We start from the raw sequence: 14857 nt of genomic DNA on the forward strand, positions 1-14857 counted from the left end.
CCTTTCTCCCTTGATTGTTATAATGTAAATATTTTTAAAACTTTATATTTTCCTATGATTGCGTCAACTGTTCTCCAGAGCACCACTGCCGAACTCTACTATTTTAATTTTATGCATTGGTGCTGACTTCTTATTCTATAAACCTATATGTTCAACCATCACTATTGTGCAACTGTTTCTCATACTTAATTTTTGTAATGTGTATTAATATTATGTATTAATTTGTGCATGTCAACTACTAACCAGGTACCTGATTTTTGCCTTGAGGAGATAATTTGACTGATGATGCCCTCAATGAAGGGCAAAACATGTCTCAAGTGGAATCAATAATAAATTCCTAAATTGTAAAATTTATATGTATTGAATAGGTGACAAAACAAACGTTTTAGCATCCTACATACCACTTAGTCGAGCAGCTTTTCTTCTTTCTGTCAATTCTTCCCAACCCAAACTTTGCAACATTTTTGTAACGCTACTCTTTTGTCGGAAATCACCCAGAACAAATCGAGCTGCTTTTCTTTGGAGTTTTTCCAGTTCTTGAATCATCAGGTAATCTGGTGAGGGTCCCATAAACTGGAACCATACTCTAGTTGGGGTCTTACAAGAGACTTATATGCCCTCTCTTTTACATCCTTACTACAACCCCTAAACACCCTCATAACCATGTGCAGAGATCTGTACCCTTTATTTACAATCTCATTTATGTGATTACCCCAATGAAGATCTTTCCTTATATTAACACCTAGATACTTACAATGATCCCCAAAAGGAACTTTCACCCCCATCAACGCAGTAATTAAAACTGAGAGGACTTCCTATTTGTGAAACTCACAACCTGACTTTTAACCCCGTTTATCAACATACCATTGCCTGCTGTCCATCTCACAACATTTTTGAGGTCACGTTGCAGTTGCTCACAATCTTGTAACTTATTTATCACTCTATAGAGAATAACATTATCCGCAAAAAGCCTTATCTCCGATTCCACTCCTTTACTCATATCATTTATAGATCTATTTTCTAGAAATATAGCAACCCATTCAGTCACTCTTTTGTCTAGTCCAATTGCACTCTTGTTGCCAGTAGTCTCCCATGATCCACCCTATCAAAAGCTTTAGACAGTCCATTTGACCTCCAGAATCCAAGATATCTTCTATATCTTGCTGAAATCCTACAAGTTGAGCTTCAGTGGAATAACCTTTCCTAAAACCGAATTGCCTTCTATCGAACCAATAATTAATTTCACAAACATGTCTAATATAATCAGAAAGAATGCCTTCCCAAAGCTTACATACAATGCATGTCAAACTTACTGGCCTCTAATTTTCAGCTTTATGTCTATCACCCTTTCCTTTATACAGGGGGGCTACAATAGCAACTCTCCATTCATCTGGTATAGCTCCTCCGACCAAACAATAATCAAATAAGTACTTCGCATATGGTACTGTATCCCAACCCATTGTCTTTAGTATATCTCCAGAAATCTGATCAATTCCAGCCGCTTTTCTAGTTTTCAACTTTTGTATCTTATTGTTAATGTCATTTTTATCATATGTAAATAATATTACTTCTTTGGCCTTAGTCTCCTCCTCTATCTCGACATTATCCTTGTAACCAACAATCTTTACATACTGCTGACTGAATACTTCTGCCTTTTGAAGATCCTCATAAACACACTCCCCTTGTTCATTAATTATTCCTGGAATGTCCTCCTTGGAACCTGTTTCTGCCTTAAAATACCTATGCATACCCTTCCATTTTTCACTAAAATTTGTATGACTGCCAATTATGCTTGCCATCATGTTATCCTTAGCTGCCTTCTTTGCTAGATTCAATTTTCTAGTAAGTTCCTTCAATTTCACCTTACTTCCACAGCCATTTCTAACTCTATTTCTTTCCAGTCTGCACCTCCTTCTTAGTCTCTTTATTTCTCTATTATACTAAGGTGGGTCTTTACCATTCCTTACCACCCTTAAAGGTACAAACCTGTTTTCGCATTCCTCAACAATTTCTTTAAACCCATCCCAGAGTCTGTTTACATTTTTATTTACCGTTTTCCACCGATCATAGTTACTATTTAGAAACTGCCTCATGCCTGCTTAATCAGTCATATGGTACTGCCTAATATTCCTACTTTTAAAACCTTCCTTTCTATCACATTTATTTTTAACTACCACAAAAACAGCTTCATGATCACTAATACCATCTATTACTTCAGTTTCCCTATAGAGCTCATCTGGTTTTATCAGCACCACATCCAGGATATTTTTCCCTCTGGTTGGTTCCATCACTTTCTGAATCAGCTGTCCTTCCCATATTAGCTTATTTGCCATTTGTTGTTCATGCTTCCTGTTCGCATTTCCTTACCAATTGACATTTGGTAAATTAAGAAATCCCGCTACAATCACATTCCTTTACATGTCGTTTCCCACATAGCTCATTATCTTATCAAATAATTCTGAATCCGCGTCAGTGCTACCCTTTCCCAATCTGTATACTCCAAAGACATCAAGTTGCCTATTATCTTTAGAAAAGAGCCTTACACCTAGAATTTCATGTGTCTCATCTTTAACTTTTTCGTAGCTTACAAATTCTTCTTTCACTAGAATGAACACTCCCCCTCCCACCATTCCTATCATATCTCTACGATACACACTCCAGTTCCGTGAGAAAATTTCTTCATCCATTATATCATTTCTCAGCCACGATTCAACTCCTATTATAATATCTGGTAAATATATATCTATTAAATTACTTAATTCTATTCCTTTCTTTACAATACTTCTACAGTTCAACACTAACAATTTTATGTCATCCCTACTTGATTTCCAGTTCCCTGTTCCCTTATCACCGCTCCCAAGGCCATCCCGTTTCCCTGAATGTACCTCCCTATTACCCTTCCAAACAAATTTCCTAACTTATACGTACCACTGAGGTTTAAGTGAAGGTCATCTGAGCGCAGATCCCTATCTCGTATCCACCCATTAGGATCTAGAAACTTCACTCCTAGTTTTCCACATACCCACTCCATAGTCTCATTTAAATCCCTAATCGCCGTCCAGTCAGTATCCCTCCTACACAGTATTCCACTAATAACAATCTCCGCTTTCTTAAACTTCACCCATGCTGCATTTACCAGATCCCACACATCTCCAAGAAAGAGATCCCAGAAACACCCATGCTGCATTTACCAGATCCCACACATCTCCAAGAAAGAGATCCCAGAAGAATTAGGAAAGGGTTTTATTATCCTAATATTTAAAAAAGGTGATAAAAAGGAATATAATAACTACAGAGGGATCACCCTTATTGCCCATGTAGCGAAGATATTTGAGAGAGTATTGGAAGGAAGACTGAGGAGGAAGCTAGAAGGAGAAATGGAAGAACAGTATGGTTTTAGGAAAGACAGACCAATGTTTGACTTGATCTTTACATTAAGAAATATGATGGAGAAAAGATGGGAGTTTGGAAAAGACATAGTGATGACATTTATTGACATTGAGAAAGCTTATGACAGTGTGCCCAGACAGTTGGTATGGGACACATTAAGGAAAAAACAAGTTAAAAGAGTGGAAGTGCAAATAATAAAAGCAATATACAAATACTGTGTTACTAGTGTGAAGACTAATATAGGGAAAACAGAATGATTTAAAGTTGAAACTGGTCTCCGACAGGGAAGTGTACTATCCCCCATACTATTCATCATGTTATGGATGAAATTCATAAGAACATTAAACAGAGATTGGGAAGACAGGCAACAAAAGCCATGTTGTTTGCCAATGATATAATGATATGGGGTGAGGATGAAACGGAAGTGCAAAAACAAGTAGATGTATGGAATCAAGATAGAAAAATTTGAGAGAAAGTAAGCACAGAGAAAAGTAAAATAATAGTGATGACCAGGGGAAGGAAGGAAGAGGAAAAATAAAAACTGAATGGTAAAATTCTGGAAGTGGTTAAAAGTTTCAAGTTACTTACTTGGGAAGTGTGATCACAGAAGATGGAAAGATAACCAAGGAAACTGGGAAAAGAATAAAACAAGCAAACAACTTCTACCAGAGTGTAAGGGATATTTTGTTGAACCAAGATGTCCCGAAGAAATGTAAGAAAGTATTACATTCAACCTATTATGAACCCGTACTAATCTATGCAGTTGGATCGTGGAATACAACAAAACAAGAGGAGAGTAGAATACAGGCAGCAGGGATGAAATTCCTAAGATGTATCGAGGGCAAGACCAGAAAGGATAGAATTAGAAATGAAGAGATAAGGAAAAGAACAGGAATCTTGAAATTTCAAGACAGGATGGAAACAACAAAGCTAAAGTGGTATGGGAATATGGTGAGAATGGGGAAGAGAAAGTGCCAAAAAAAGCTTTTTCAGAGAAGTTAACAGGAAAGAGACCATGAGGAAGACCCAGAAAGAGGTGGACAGATTTAGTGTGGGAGTGCATAGAGAAGAGGGGAGGAAAACCAGAAGATATATTTAAAGAAGGTCCTTAACATTCGCAACCCGACCCGGGAAGCTGGAAACGGGAAATGAAGATGATGTACTAACTTATGCTATGCTAAACTGTAAAATACGCTATGGACATTTTTTTAGGACATACTGTACTATACTAGAGAAAGAAAGACCAATGTGAAAAACACTAATTTCTGAAGAAAGATGCAAAAGATCGCGAACCGTACTAAATACCATACACGCTGAGCGAGATAGGTTAACCACGTGGTGAATGTAAATATTAGAATTAGCAACTAGGTTTTGGGATCACACTCTGCCGAAATAAGTCGATATGAATGGCAGCTTGAGATTGGTTGGATGTCTACATTTCACCTCATAACCACCAGACAGAGCCAAAATCAGCCAAAACGTCAATTTAGAAGTAAAGCTTTATTTTTTTTTGCTAGTTGTTTTTTTACGTCGCACCGACACAGATAGGTCTTACGGCCACGATGGGGCAGGAAAGGGCTTGAAGTGGGAAGGAAGCGGCCGTGGCCTTAATTAAGGTACAGCCCCAGCATTTGCCTGGTGTGAAAATGGGAAACCACGGAAAACCATTTTCAGGGCTGCCGACAGTGGGGTTCGAACCTACTGTCTCCCGAATACTGGATACTGGCCGCACTTAAGCGACTGCAGCTATCGAGCTCGGTAGTAGAAGTAAAGCAGTGCAGAGTATAGTGATGACTGAGTTGCAAGAGGAACAGTATGGCTTTATAAGTGAAAGATCTACAAAGGACCCAATTTTCAGCATGAGGTAATTAACAGAGCCCTGCACTGATGCGGATATCCGCGAAGTTAGTGTTTTGGCGGATGCAAACTGTATGGCAATGCGGATAATTTTGCTGATAATTTCTCAAAAATGAAGTTTATTGATTTTCAATCATGTATACTCTTTATTTTTGCTTGTGGTTAGGTGACCCTTGGCAGTGGTATGGTAGAATGGTGATATATAAAGAGCCTTGAGACCATAAAGCTGTAAATCTGACCGAAGCCTAACCAGTCTGAGAAACCATGGTCAAAAACAAACTAGGTACACAAACTGCAGAAATGTTGCAAGCAATGTGTAACAACTGTGTCAGCAATGTACAGACTTCAGTTGGAAAGACGGAATGGTTTAGAAATGAAACTGGACTAAGGGTCATATTCAAGAACAAGACTTAGAGAGGATACTTTACAAAGTCTTCTTTGATAGGAAAGTATTAAATTTGCTCTAAGTCTATTTCATAGACGATACTTACTCCAAAGTCTGTTTTATAGACGCTACTTCCTCCAAAGTCAACTTTGGCTGAAGCATACATTGCGAAGTCGGGATTTTATGAACTGTATTTGAGATTGGCAATGATAACGTCACCTCCCAAAAGTCCAACCCTTTGTCCACGTCGTGGGCAATGGCATGAAGCAGGGGACTGCCTGTCGGGGTGATGTATAGCGGGGACTGCGTATGCCCCATGACCGCTAGGATAGCTGTGAAGGCCCTACAGGAACCCTCAAAAGCGACAGCTAACGAGACTCTGGTGAAGACCTCAATGGCAGCGACAGCAGAGTAGTAGTCCTTTGGTACAGCGAAGCTGGCGGAGGAGGCAGCCCTTTTTCTTGGGGATAAACAAAGAAGAAACAACAGCAGTGATGTAAAGACGGATCTTTAAAGGCTGCGGTCTAACGCAGCCAGAAGGCAGCCCCTCCACTGAACTAGGGTGCTGTGGGCTAATATCTCACATCTGAATCAAACTCATAAAAAATAAAAAAAAAAGCCAGCCGTATTTTGTGGAGACTATTTTTGCAATGAAATACAGGACACGAATTTGATTCAGGAATGTGAAAACTATGTATGAAACAAGCATACTGAGAGGATGGCAAAAATGAAAAGGTATAAACTGGAGATACTTCGACTGAGTGAAACAAGATGGACAGGCTATGGAGGGATGAGGACAGAAGAGGGTGGTGTCTTCATTTACTCTGGAAGAGAAGCAAATAAACAGCATTCAAATGGTGTGGGTGTCTTACCCACAAAGAAAGCAAAAAAGCAGCATACTGGAATGAACCCCTGTATCACGCAGGATAATTACTGTACGAATAAGAACAAAAGTTAGACCTGTGACCAATGTGCAGTGCTACGCACCAAGAGAGTTAGCAGAAGAGGAGGAGGAGTTTTATGATAGGCTGACATCAACACTGGCAGGGATAAAGAAGGATAATGTGGATTGATGGGAGACCTAAATGCAAAAAGTGGTAGTGAAAATGAAGGAAATCATCATGGGTAGACATGGAGGAGGAGAAGAAAATAGTAATGGCCAGAGATTCATACACCTGTGCAGTAATTTTGGATTGGTTATAGCTAGATTACCGTTTCCACATAAGAAGAAACAAGATCTCATGGGTGTCACCTGATCTCCGGACAGAAAACCAAATTTATCATTTGGCAATAAGTAAAAGATGGAGACATTCACTCCTGGATGTGAGGCATAAACATGGAGCAGATGTAGGGAGCGACCATCACCATATGATTGCTGATATTAGATTGAAGGTGACAGCACCAGTAAAACAGGCAGCAGTATAAATGAAACGTTTCAATTCAGGGAAATTTGAGAAACTTGAAGTGCAAAATTAATTTAAGATAAAATTAAAGAACTGGATTGAGGTTCTTGCCGAATAACCAGATGAAGAAGTAAATACTAAATGGAACACAGTCAAGGAACTCTTTCTTGACATATGTGAAGAGATCGTGGGATACAGAGAACCTGGGAGGAAAGAATGGATACCAGATGACACTTGGGAATCAATCCAAAAGTGAAGAGAACGCAAGGCACTTGTCAACTCCAGTAGAATAAGAAACCAGGAAGCAGCAGCAATGACAAAATACAGGGAGGCCAATATGGAACAAAGAACACCTTCCTGAGAAATGGAAGAAGGGCGTCCTCATCAAGATACCGAAGGGTGACCTCTCCGACTGTAATAACTGGAGGGGAATAACGTTGCTCTCATATGGGGGAAAAGTGAGGTCAAGAGTCATACTAAACAGAATAAGCAATGCCATTGACAGGAAACGTCTGAACAAGAAGGTTCCAGAGAAGGTCGGTCTACTGTGGATCAGATTTTCATTGATTTTGAAAAAGCCTTTGATCTTTGATTCTGTCAACCAGAGGAAAATGCTGAGGGCTATGGGAAAGTTCAGAATTTCATGAAAGATTGTCCGTCTTACACAGGCTATGTATGATGGTATACTTGTCATGTTGAACAAGGGAAGCTGTCTGAACCTTTTGCTGTAAAATCTGGATTAAGACTGTCGCCAATCTTGTTTATCATGACACTGGGTTGTACGTTGAGAGAGGCAATGAATGCAAGGCATGGCATTCAATGGGGATTAAATAATCGATTGGAAGAACTGGATTATTCAGATGATCTCCGTCTTCTTGCAGAATATTTTTGGGTATAGAAATCAAACTCAATGACTTAAAAATAGAAGCTAAAGAAGTAGGCTTAATGATAAATAACAAAAAGACTAAGGAAATGTGCATAAACCATCGTAACAATTATTCTAGTTTGACTCTAGATGGAATGAACATAGAAAGAGTAGAGGAATTTTGCTACTTAAGAAGCATGATCAGCTAGGATGGAGGTGCTTTTAGAGATGGGGTGAGTTGTATAAATAAAGCCAAAAGGAGCTTTTGCACAGTTACGACCAATATGGAGATCCGCTCACATTCACATAAACACAAAGCTAAGGATATTCAACTGAAAAATTAAATCTGTGTTACTCTATGGAATTGAAACCTGGAAAATGACCAAAGACATTACTACAAGTTTACAGACTTTTATAAAACGTTACTTGAGGTACATTATGAGAATATGGTGGCCAAAGACCATTTCAAACAAAGACTTTTGGGAGGCCACAAGTCAGTCCCATACAGCAACAGAATGGAGATGAATTGGGCACACCCTGAGAAGACCGCAAGAAAGTACCACAAGGCAGGCTTTGAGCTGGAATCCACAAGATAGTCGCAGGCAAGGCAGAATGAGGATTACCGGGAAGAGAACCACAGACAGATAGCTGGAGTCAACAAGACATGGAGGGAGGGGAACGCGTTGGCGGCAGATAGAACAAGCTGGAGAAATTGCGTTGAGACCCTATGTTCCACCTAGGAATTAAAGGAAATAAGTCAATGATAAGTCAATGTCCGTAACAATAATAGAAAACAAGAGAAAAGTAGCTTCCGCCAAGCATTTTTAGTTATTTCATATCAAGCCCAGCGTATCGTAATTTGTTATTTTTTTTCTCAACCATGGAAGAAAAGAAAATTCTCAGCTTGTGAAAACTGGATAAACTGAGGTCCTTTCCTGGCAATCAATACAGATATCCTTCTAATTATTCTGCTGACTGTTGGCTGGCTTACACTTCGTAAGACAGAAGAAATTAGTTGAAAATTACCTATAACCAAAAAAAATAAATTATGCCAATAACTAGAACATTGCGAACGTTGTGCTTATTCATTTAACATAACCTCAATCAGCATTACGATAAATATTAAATTAATAAGCCACTTACCCATGGCATAATATCTTCAAGCAATTAGCAGTTGTATCATTGGAGGCACAGGTAGTCCTATTAGACTTTCTGTCATTAGTACATCTTCGAACAACGCGAAGATGTCTTTCGTTTATAGAATCTGAGCCTAATTTTGAATTTGCTATTCCTGTAGAACTCAATTGGGTTTTGCGCATCTCGTATAACTCGACGAGGAGTATGTGTGACTTGGATAATCTCCTGGACATCTTAAAGATCTTCCACAAACTGGATCATGGTTAGAATGTCTGCCATTTTATTATCCTCTACAGTCTACTACGTGAAGTTAAAGTACGGACCATTGGCGACTTTGAAGCAAAGTCTAGGCCAAAGTCTACGTTCCGCCAAGTCTTGACTATGAATGGGGAAATGGTGACTTTGGCTACAAAGTCTTTTTCTTGAATATGACCTTAAGACAGGGGAGTGTGCTCTAATGGTTATGGACTTCGAACATTGATACAGGAATTAGAAAAATGTTTTTGAAAACTTTTGTCCGGTGCGTGGCATTGTATGGAAGCGAAATGTGGTGTTACAGAAGAATGCTGAATGCAAGATAGATTGAATTACAAATGAAGAGGTACTAAATCGAATTGGTGAGAGAATGATTTGGCAAAATAATAATAATAATAATAATAATAATAATTGGCAAAATTTGATGACAGGAAGAGATAGAATGATAGAACAAATCTTAAAGACATCCAGGACTTGTTCAGTTGGTTTCTAAGGAAAGGGTAGGAGGTAAAAAAATGGTAGGGGTAGACCAAGGTATGAATATAACAAACAGATTAGAGTAGATGTAGGAGGCAGGCCTAGCAGTTATGTAGAAATGAAAAGGTTAGCACAGGGTAGGGTGGGATGGAAAGCTGCATCAAACCAGTCTATGGACTGATGACCCAAACAACATAGACAAAATTGTAAAGGAAAAAAAGCAAAATATGGGAATAGGGAGATGAAGTTAATACTATTTGCAGACAATATTGTGGTCTGGGGAATGAACAGCAAACAAGTACAACAACGTGATGCACTGAAGAGAAAATTGAAAAGTATGATATGAAAATCAACGCAGAGAAAAGAAAGACCCTGGTGATATCAAGAAGAGAAACACAAGGAAAAGGCATTGTAAAATTTGGTGGTCAAACCCTTGAAATTTTGGACAGTTTCAAATACTGTACCTAGGAAGTGAATAAATGCAGAATACAAGGCTGGACACGGAGATTAGCAAGAGGGTGCAACAGTGCAAGGCATTCCACCAGTGTGTAAGAAAACTTGTCTGTAACAAGGAAGTACCAACGAAGTGTAAAGAGATAATGCACAAAATGTATTATGCACTCATATTGACTTAAGCGACAGAGACCTGCACAATGACAAGTAGGGAGGAGAGAAGAATTTCGGCCAGAAAAATGAAATACCTAAGAAGTATGATAGGAAAGAGAGGGTGAGAAACAAAGATGTTAGGAAGTTGGAATACAAAACCAAAATGAAGAAGTGATAGGAATAAACTAAAATGGTTTGGACATGTAAAGAGACACAATTGCTTATAAGTAGACTGCTACAGGCAAATGGAGGAGAAAAGAACACCAAAACAAATGGAGATGAAGTTCAAGAGAAAGAGAGTGAAAGGAGCATCTAGAACAAGGAGGATCGATTCAACGAAGTGCAAGAAGAATAAACCTAGACTGGAGAGGAATAGTAAAAGGAGAGAAGGAGGAGAAATGCCATAAATGCTCCAATCTCGAAGGAGCTGAAGAAGGGAAAAGGAAGGACGATGCCGAGCGAAACGAGACAGAAGGGGTTTTATTACCGTTGGCTTATGTATTATTGGCACACTTTATCTTGGTGCATTTACACCCTAGTGCTGAAACGGTCGACCTCGGCAATCTTCGAGATTCGTACTGGCAACCTTTGAAAAACAAACTATGAATCGCTTAAGCATCATTGTGCGACATCTGGCGTACACTTTACTGTTGTTATTTACACAGCAAAGCCAAACTATAGAATTCGTGCTAGGAACAGATTCGCACCAAGAAATGTTATATAATGTGTATGTGACATAGTTGTTGGCTTAAGATAATAACGGTTTAGAAATTTCATATCGATCGATCATATTCTCGATTCAATTCAGATTTTATTTTCATTCAGTTGGCAGCACTATCGTAACCAGGACAACGCCCTCCTTACTCATCACCCCCGTACACAAATGCACCAAGATAAAGTGTGCCGATAATACAGCATATACACAGAGCGAAGCGAGGCAAAAAGGGTTAGAAAACTCATCACCACTGGACTGTTTGGTGATAAGTCACGGTCAAGGCCTTTCAGCAAATCTAGCAGAACTGCGAGCCGACAGTGAAGTGACAGGTTTTATTCAACCAGGTGCCCCCTTTTCAGAAGTAGTGAAACCCCTCTTGAGGAATGCTGATATGAAACCCCTCTTGAGGAATGCTGATAAACTCAAACAGCGTCATAGTTATTGTCAGCGGAACCAACGGCATAGCGAGAAATTAAGGCCATCAGGCTGCAAGTATTCTGAAAAGGACTCTAGGTAAGCTGACCCGTTACAAGTGTGATAGTGACAAACGTGCCCCACAGACATGATTTAACTGACTGGTTAATTGTGAATAAAGCTGCCGAGGACACAAATGAAAAATTCAGCAAATATGTAGTCATTTCAAAAATATTACACTATTAGACATCAGTAAATTAAAGCAAACTTCTCATACGAGGCATGGCATGCACTTGAATAGACTGGGGAGTAACGAAGTTAATAAGTAACATCATTACAAGTTAAGATCAGGAAAAGACTGTCCTAGAACTACCTAGTCCAGGAAACATGTGTTAGATTCTGGACCCAATAACATTTCAATCCAGAATTAAATACCAGTAATGATTTGGAGGGTGTGGGAACAGGCATTTCAAAATATTTCATGAGAACGTCTTAAAAATAAAATTTTAGAATTACTATTACAAGTAATGTTATGTTTATCTGTTTGGATGAACACTGGTGTAATAATGATGAACTTGAACTCATTAATATTGAAGGTTATTATCTGGCAAGTAATTACAGTCGGGTTAATAAAGAGCATGGGGGAGTTGGTATTTTTGCTAAGTCAGGAATTGAATGTAAAGAAAGGAAGGATCTTGAAGTGCATAATTCTGAATTAGAATTTGAACTAACTTCAGTGGAATTTAAGCTTCCCTATGGTAAAAGGGTAATTCTGTTAACCATGTACCATTCACCAGATGCTGATGTGGAGATTTTCTTAGGAAAATTAGATAAAGTCCTTCAGAACATTTTCAGTAGGAACAGCAGCGCAGAAGTAATACTTTGTGGTGATTTTAAGATAGATTTTGCAGAAGAAAACCTTCCGTCAACATCACAACTACTGCATGTTCGTCAAAACTGTAATCTAACACTTAATTTTTACGCCCACCCGGGTAACTGCCACCTCAGCAACAATGATAGACAACATTTGCATTAATTTCCATTGTGCTAAAATGCAAGCGTCCAATATAAATTTTGGATTATCAGATCATCATGCTCAAATTTTGCAACTAGAAATTGAGAATGCTAACAAGCATTCAACCAAAATGAAGCAAGCACAATTAACTTGTTGTTTTCTCTGAAGCTGCATGTGGCAGTTTAATGGAAAGTGACTGCTACAGGCAAATGGAAGAGAAAAGAACACCAAAACAAATGGAGATGAAGTTCAAGAGAAAGAGAGTGAAAGGAAGATCTAGAACAAGGAGGATCGATTCAACGAAGTGCAAGAAGAATAAACCTAGAATGGAACAATGGTAGGTCTCATCAGACCTGGGCTCCAATAACATTTGGTCATAGCATTGACCAAAAGTATAGAACCTTTTTAAGCATGTCACTACATTCTGCCTCAAGATCTTTTACAATTTCTTTGAACTGCCAATGGTTCAAACATTGCTTTTTGCAGAAATTTATACAGTTTGACACAGTATCCGTAACAGATTTAAAGTTGCAAAAGTTCTTTGCGCATAATTGTTTTTGATGTAAAACACAATATACCAGTACCGATAATATTGGAGGTAACCCAGCATCGCGCACCTTCGTTTTGATGAGGCCTGTAAAACCTTGCCCAACCGACAACTTCGCTGGTGCTCCTTCAGTAGCGACACTAGACAGATTTCCGAGTGATAAGCCCATATCATTCATTGCATCTTCAACAGCTGCAAATATATCTGCGCCGGTGATAGTATCTTTTGAGGGGAATGATGTCCAGTAGTTCCTCAGTTATAGCGAAATCTTTTTCGACACTCCTGATGAAAATAGATAGCTGTGCTGTGTCACTTTTGTCAGTAGTCTAATCAAGAGCATCGAGTACTTCTGGAAAGTGCCGCATTTGTTCCGCTTTTGCTATTTCTAGTCAGCACCAGGTTCCTGTATACGATGAGAGGTCGTTTTTTGACAAGCTTATCGCCTCAAAGTGGGCCACAGCACATAATATTTCTGAGCACTCTATTAAACATTCTTTTACAAATTCACCATCAGTACCGGTTTCAGAGCAACAATAGCCCATAACTTGCTCAAACTGCACCTTCTAAAGTGTTGGGTTCAAGTATCTGTAGGACAGGGAGAAAAAATAATTATCTTTGTGATTTCTTAGCAGCACATCTAAGTCTTAATTCTAAATAGTTCTTAATAATACAAACCCCAAAACGAAAACAAATCCCCTAAATTTGATAGGATAGTGCTAATGGGCGATTTCAATGCGAGATTTGGAAATAGAACAGAAGGATACGAAAGGATGATTGGTAAATGTGGGGTTCATCAGTTGTAACGCTCCTGCGAACGATATTCTGTTCTACTGTTTCAGGGTTATCGTCATCAATATCAACATCTGATAAATCCCCATCAGGAATCACTGCCTCATTCAGGATAAAATCTAAATCTTCATATGACAGTGGGAGGTTGGGGTCCTACCAAAAAAACATCTCCTGTTAGGTTATGTGACTATGTCAAAAATAACTTGTAACCTTAGTTTTAATATGAATGACCTACATGTACTAATAAAAAAACAATAATACAGTACAGTACACAGTACCGTAATCAAGAAACTTGAATCATATGAGATAAGGGTATGAAAATCTGGAAGTAAACAAATGTGTACTACCTAACCTCCAATGACTGTAGTTGCCAGATGGAAATAATTATTTTAGGAACCAATTACAGTAAAATAATTAGGGATACGGCTTCAATCATAGTAAAAATATAATTTCTAGTCTTTTACTGACATGTATCTAATATTATTTAATGACTCATGCTTCAAATAAACTTTTTACTCACAGTTGAAAACGAAGCCAGCCATTCGCATTCCATGTTTGAAGCCGCTGTTGTTGGCAGTTGTTGAGACTTAAACAAAAGATATGGAGATCTAACAGAGTAACCAACCTCAGAAACACAATTATTTCGAAGAAAAGATATCTAAGTGGCTAATATGGGCTAAAATAGCACGGTGTTCAGTATAATATCGTTTCTGTAAAGGGTAAAAGTAATTGTTGCCATATGGTAGGTATGAGTAACAAAGGGTTAACGTCGCACCACAACATCAAGGATTTCCGCAACGGAATGATGGGAAAGGGCTAGGACTGGGAAGGTAGAGGCCGTGGCCTTAATTAAGGTACAGGCCCAGCATTTTCCTGGTGTGAAAATGGAAAACCAGGCTGCCAACGGTGGGATTCGAACTCACTATCTCCCGAACGCAAGCTCATAGCTGCGCGACCCTAACCACACGGCCAACGCACTCGGTCAGCACAACACGAACTCCC

General features: G+C 38.8%; 1 long non-coding RNA gene across 1 annotated transcript in view; it reads right to left on the bottom strand.

Annotated features, from left to right (window-relative positions):
- Positions 1-14532, bottom strand: part of LOC136885498 (uncharacterized) — a 55530-nt gene extending 40998 nt beyond the window's left edge. Inside the window, exon 1 of the long non-coding RNA XR_010861543.2 lies at positions 14376-14532. This is a non-coding gene — a long non-coding RNA (uncharacterized lncRNA). The remainder of the gene's footprint in view (positions 1-14375) is intronic.
- Between the last annotated feature and the right edge of the window lie 325 nt (positions 14533-14857).

Source organism: Anabrus simplex, chromosome 1 (genome assembly GCF_040414725.1).
Source record: "Anabrus simplex isolate iqAnaSimp1 chromosome 1, ASM4041472v1, whole genome shotgun sequence".
Classification (NCBI taxonomy): Eukaryota; Metazoa; Arthropoda; class Insecta; order Orthoptera; family Tettigoniidae; genus Anabrus; species Anabrus simplex.